The sequence below is a fragment of the Pinus tabuliformis genome, chromosome 2_1 (genome assembly GCF_031772625.1).
Source record: "Pinus tabuliformis cultivar Carrire ecotype Pingquan chromosome 2_1, CPIR1, whole genome shotgun sequence".
Taxonomy (NCBI): domain Eukaryota; kingdom Viridiplantae; phylum Streptophyta; class Pinopsida; order Pinales; family Pinaceae; genus Pinus; species Pinus tabuliformis.
The window spans coordinates 475,947,079-475,953,836 of record NC_142299.1 but is presented as its reverse complement, the minus strand read 5'-3'; positions in this window follow the sequence as shown (position 1 = coordinate 475,953,836).

Genomic DNA, 6,758 nt, shown 5'->3' with positions numbered 1-6,758 from the left:
TAGGTTCGACAAAGGACAGAAAACTCAAACAGGAAGGTATCAGGGTCTTCAGTAGTCAGTCCATGGAAGTGAGGTAAAGCGGAGGGGCTTATGTTTTTCATTTTCATGTCTCCATTGGTCTCTCGGATGGGAAAGGCACCTTCTATTCTCTCATCTTCTCTTTTATTGTCAGCCATGGCTTCAGATGGAGTGTTTTCTAACTCTTCTTCTGTTATAGGATCTTCGTATATCTCAGGAGGCTCGCCTATAGGTTCTTCTGGATCACTGTCACCAAAGAAGAGAGAAGGGTGACTCAGTGAAGTGGTGGGGGTGTTGGGTAAGAATTTGCCTGTTTTATCTCGATTTCTACGAGGCATGAAATGGGAAGACTTTTGATTGCTTTTGTTTTTTCATCTCTGGTACCTGCAAAACTAAAATAGATTGAACTGAAACTAACTATCTTGCTGAAATGGAAATGCGGAATTGAAATGAAAGCATGAAAGGACTAATCTATTTTGCTCAAATGAAATTGCAGGAATGAAATGCTAGGCTACGCTTGCGGAATTGAAATGCTAATCTACACTTGCAGAAATGAAATTGCGGAATTGAAATGCTAATCTATGAAAACAGGAAATGAAATTGCGGAATTGAAATGCTAATCTACGAAAGCAGGAAATGTCTACGCTACTTTTGCGGAAATGAAATTGCAGAATGGAAATGAAATAAACTACTTAGCAGAAGGTTGTAGTGGAAAATAGAAGAAAAGCAACAATCACCAATACTCTGATGCTTCCCCGGCAACGGCGCCAAAAAGATGGTGGGCTCCAGTATTGTAGCAATAATGCTACAACTCCTGGAACTCCCTTCTTTAATTTTATCAACCCGGTAGTTCGTAACAAACTTGGAAGCGACGGTGTTGTATGCACAAGTACTAGCTCTTGCCGCAGCTGTCACTTGGTCAGCTGGCACAAGTCCGCTAGGAGCTTAAGCCAACTTCTATGAGCTCTTAGAAGAAGCTTTTTAATTGATGGATGAAAGCTAACTCGAAGGAAGCTAATCTAATTTCAAAAAGGAAACTGAAAGTAAAAAAGAAATGCAAACCCTAGCAAACCCTAATTCTACCAGCTAGTCCTACTGACACAAAGGAGAGCATGCAAACTACTGAAAGAGATGCCATTACTTATATGAAGGTAAAATACATGTGTCTAGACTACCTCTATCTGAAGAAAACATCTTTTTGTACTTTTGACTAAGTTATTAGAATTATCATGCATGTGCTTTTAACTGGCTTTTCACTGTGCAGGGGTAGATCAAGGGGAGAAATGCTTGGGAAAGGTTGAGAAGGTTCAGAGAGGGTCTAAGGGGTCCCTAACACCCTTCCAGAGAGTTTCACAAAGTTTGGCTGCCAAGAAACCGCGTTTATGATCTTCTACAGGAAGTCTGTAGGGGTTCTACAGGATGTTTCAGAATTTCTATAGGATGTTTAGAAATTTCTACAGGATGTTCTACGATTGGATTTTGGATGATGGGTGAGTGAAGGAGGATGCATGAATGTATAGGGAGGTAGGATAGGGGTCTGCAATGACTTAGTGACAGAGGGATGAAGTGATGAGAGGATGTGGAAAGCTAGCCTGTCTTAAAGAGGGCTGAGGCAATGGAAGGGCAAGAAGGTAGGGTGACGTGGGCAAAAGGGGAGTTGTGAGACGAGGGACCTAACTTGGAGATGGAGCAGTTGGCCTGGACGAAGCTTAGATGGACGAGAGAGTGATGGAGATGCACCGCACAGTGTATACTTAACCAAATCAACCACGTCCTGCACACAATCAAAATATTAACTAATCTATCCTAACTGTTAATGAAACCACTGAACAGCAGCGTTATTTCTAAAGAGAACCATGTATAGTACTGAAGCAAAGAAACATTCCAAGAGGTCTGAACGCATGAATAACTCCTACAAATGAAAACATTGCACCAAAGATTGCATGGGTAAGCAAACTAGTGTTTTTGTTGGGCAGCACTGTCGGCAATTCCAGCCCCTAGGAAGAGGTGAAAATGAGAGTGCAGGCAACCCTTTTCTGGAGCTTTTATCAACTCTTATCTCATTACTCTATTCTAAACATCTGAAGCAACCCTATTCTTCAACAATGACCTACTTAACCACACAACGAAATCTAACTCAACAAACTGTGTTTCAAATGCATACAAGGAAAATCATAATGCTGAAAGGAAAGATATCAATACAAAGAAGGAGGCCCTAGGCTCTCAGGTTGGGCCCAACCCCGAGAGCTATGGCTCCTCTAGAAACTCAGAGCTGAGATCAAATCTGACTGCTTCCCATTAAAAAATAATAATCATAAGTCAAGAGTTATGCCAATAATGGCTACAAAAGAACAAAACAGAGCTGGCAGCTCGTAGTGCAGAATGTGCAAAAGTTTTTCAAAAGTCCTCTTCGAAGGCTGAAGCCTTATCATTTATACATCACGAGGCCCAAGCTGGCCTCCTAAATCTATGGGACTTGGCTGACCAAACTGGGAGTGAACAGCTGCTTCCACAAAATCTATTTGGTTGCCTTCTAGATCCGGTTTTGGTGGCTTTTGGAGCTCGGAGTTGGGGGTGAAGATCCCGAGGAAGGCTATTTAATGCCGTGGACAACCCCCCTACGAATCCTCAACCCCAACTTGGCTGTCTCCTAGCCCTTTTCTGCTCGGTTTTGCTCCAACATGTGTCAAAAAATCTTGAAATGAGCACGTGTTAGCCACCTAGGAATAGTGACTACCCTTATTCGTACAAATGACATAAACATACTAAAAAATGATGCATAAGTTATGAAAAATGAAGGATTGAGCAAGGGTAGTTAGGCCAAATGAGCCCAAAATGTTACCAAATTTGGGGCTCATCAATATGCATGATGATGCCACAAAGATTCAGTTGGCTTCTTTGAGAATGGATGGAGCAGCATTGGTCTGGTGGGAGGCCAAGACTAAAGAGGAGATCAAGAAATTTGGTAAGGTTACCTTAACATGGCCTTAATTTCTGTTAGCCATTAAAAAACAGTTTTATCCTCTTGCTCACATGCAGAAGGCCATTATGAATTGGCAAAATTTCAGACAACTTAAGGGTCAGAGTGTCCAAGACTACACCCAAGAATTCAGGAGAAGAGCTCTCTTGTTAGGGGTAGATTTGCAGACCCAGGAAACCTTGCTGAAATACATTGGTGGCTTGCATAGCTACCTTAGACACACCATCTTGATGTTTAACCCTACTAGCCTGGACGAGGTTTGTGTCTAAGCTACCCATTTAGAGGCAAGGGGAAAAAACACATTTGAAGAGGGTAGAAACAAGCCCCCCAAGGGGAAAAACAAAGAGAAAACCTCCAAGGGAAAGGGCAAAAAGAATGCATCTGTCAAACAGGAGAGTGAGAAAGTGATCTATAAACACTGTTCTAAACCAGGTCATGAGGAGAAAAACTGTTGGAAATTATATCCTGAAAAAAGACCTCAATTTAACAAATCCAAAGGGAAACAGAAAACTGCTGCTACTACATCTACACCATAAGATTTAGGGGAAGATTCAGGTGATGAAACCAAAATTGCAGCCATGGGTTTGAAAAACTTGAAGGGAAAAGAAATTGAAAGTCAAGCCAGCACTAGTACCTCAAACTGCCATGTACAAGCTCCTAATGAGGAAGAAAGAATTGAACTGTTTCATGTGAGGGTGATTTCAAAACATACTAAAATTGACACACTTTTTGATAGTGGGTCACAAGCAAACCTTATATCAGAGGACTTGGTCAAGCAGCTTAAACTTGAGACCGTTCCACATCCGAAGCCATATCCACTTGGATGGATTTGCAAGGATGCAAATTTACAAGTTTCAAGAAAGTGCACATTGCGCTTTGCAATTACTGCACATTTTATTGACACAGTTGAACTTGATGTGGTACCTTTTGATATAGTAGGAATTGTTTTGGGAAGTCCTTACTTGTTTGACAGGAAAGCTATCTTTCATCGCCATGAAAACAAATATCATCTATTCAAAGATGGCAAGGAGTTCATTGTTAGAGCTCATCGCAAGAAGACAAATATAGCGATGGTGAATGCAGGACAGGTAAAAAGGCTGGTCAATTCAAGTAAGAATTTTGTTCTTCTTATGATTAAGCCCAAGGTTGATGTGAATCATGAGTCATTTGACAATTGTGATCCAAAACTTAAATCAGATCTGTATGATGTAGTTGATGCATATCATGAGATGTTTCAGGAGCCTACAGGTTTGCCTCCTAAGAGGGAGATTCAGCATGAAATCCATTTGCATCCAGATTGTTCTCTTCCAAACATAGGCATGTACCGCATGTCTATTATGGAGAATGTTGAAATAAAGAAGCAAATCAAGGACTTGTTGGACAAGGGTTTCATAAGGCCAAGTACTTCGCCATGTGGGTCACCGATTGTATTGATTCCAAAGAAAGATGGCACTTGGCGTATGTGTGTTGATTTCAGGGCCTTGAACAAGATAACGGTAAAGAATCGTTACCCACTCCCAAGGATAGATGATTTGCTAGACCAGCTGAAAGATGCTCGATATTTCACTAAGCTAGACTTGCGCAGTGGATATCATCAAGTAAGAATTGAAGAAAGTGACATTTGGAAGACAACCTTTAAAACCAAACAAGGACTCTTTGAGTGGCTTGTGATGCCGTTTGGTTTGTGCAATGCACCTGCAACTTTCATGCGGGTAATGGATGATGTCTTGCGTCCTTTTCTTGATGATTTCGTTATTGTCTACTTAGATGACATCTTAATTTTCAGCGAGTCTAGAGAAGATCATGTCATGCATGTTAGAAAAGTACTTGATGTTTTGAAGAAGAATCAGTTATTTCTTAAAATGTCAAAGTGTGAATTTGGAATGACTTCTTTGGTTTATTTGGGACACATAGTAGGAGGAGGTGCTTTGAGAATTGATCCTGCTAAGATTGAGGCTATTGTGAAGTGGCCTACTCCCAAATCCATAACAGAGGTAAGAAGTTTTTTGGGTGCAGCTCAATATTGGAGGAAGTTTATCTCTAACTTCTCTTCTATAGCAGCTCCTATGCATGTAGTGACAAGTGTGAAGCATGTTTTCCAATGGGGAGGCAAGCAGCAAAAGGCTTTCGAATCATTGAAAGAGAAGATTAGTTCAGCTCCAGTCCTTGCATTACCGGATTTGAGACAGCCATTTGAGATACAAACTGATGCTAGTGATTATGCTATGGGTGCAGTTCTTCTACAACATGGTAAGCCTATTGCTTTTCATTCTGAAACTTTTAATGGTGCTGTTGTAAATTATCCTACATATGATAAGGAGTTATATGCTTTGGTACAAAGCGTCAAAAAGTGGAAACACTACTTGATGGGCAAAGAAACTGTTATACATACCGACCATCAGCCCTTACAATACTTGCAATCACAAAGCAAGTTACAACAGTCACGACACTTCAGATGGATGGGCTTCTTGCAACAGTTCCATTTGGTAATAAGGTATAAGAAAGGTACTTTGAATAAGGTTGCTGATATGCTTTCAAGGCCTATTATTGGTGTTGTTACTTTACTTAAGAATGATTCCAATGTACATGATAGTTACATAGAACAATATGCATCTGATGATGACTTTAAAGATGTGTATGCTAACTTGAGTAAAGGAAATCATGTAGAGGAAAATGACTATCACATGCATAACAATTTGTTGTTTCATTTGGGCAAGTTGTGTATACCACAGGGGGAGAGGATAAATGTCATAAGAGAAGCTCATTCTTCTCTTATTGTTGGCCATTTTGGTGTGAGCAAAACAGTTGCACATCTACAGAGGTATTGCTATTGGCCTCGCATGGTAGATTCTGTTTCAAGGTTCATAAGAGGTTGTTCATTATGTGCTACAAGAAAGCCTAGCAACAGGAAGCTTGGTTTGTATACTCCTTTGCCGGTACCTTCTAGACCATGGGAGAGCATCTCTATGGATTTTGTAGGAGGTTTGCCAAAATCTCGAAAGCAGCATGATTATTTATATGTAGTAGTTGATCGTTTCAGCAAAATGTGTATACTTATGCCTTGTAAGAAAACTATAACTGTTGAACAAATTGCTGAATTATTTTTTCATCATGTATGGATTCACTTTGGTTTGCCTACTTCCATTATTAGTGACAGGGATTCCAGATTTGTGGGGAATTTTTGGTCCAGCCTATGGGAGATGATGGACACAAAGTTGAAGAAAAGTACTGCTTTCCATCCGCAAACAGATGGACAAACCGAAGTTGTGAACAGAAGCATTGTGCACCTCTTGAGAGGTTATTGCAGCAAGCATCCCAAGCTTTGGGATGAACATTCGCACTACATACAACATGCTTACAATCGTGCCAATCACTCTTCCACAAACACCTCACCGTTTGAAGCTTGTTTTGGTTACTTGCCAAAATCACCTCTTGATTTCATTCTTGAGAAAGATGTTTCCATTGAGGGACATAGTGACATTGACAAAGCTCGTTCATTCATTGAAAGAATTCAACAAATACATCAGCAAATTCAAGAACAGCGTGAGAAGAGTCAAGGCAAGTACAAGGAAAGACACGACAAGCATAGAGTCGATCACAAGTTTCAAGAAGGAGATGAGGTATGGCTATACATTAGTAAGGAAAGGATGCAAGGAGAAGGTAAAAAGTTGAAGCCTATTCGTTATGGTCCATTCAAAATCCTCAAGAAGATTGGAAATAATGCTTTTCAATTAGATTTGCCTTCCTACATGCAAATGTA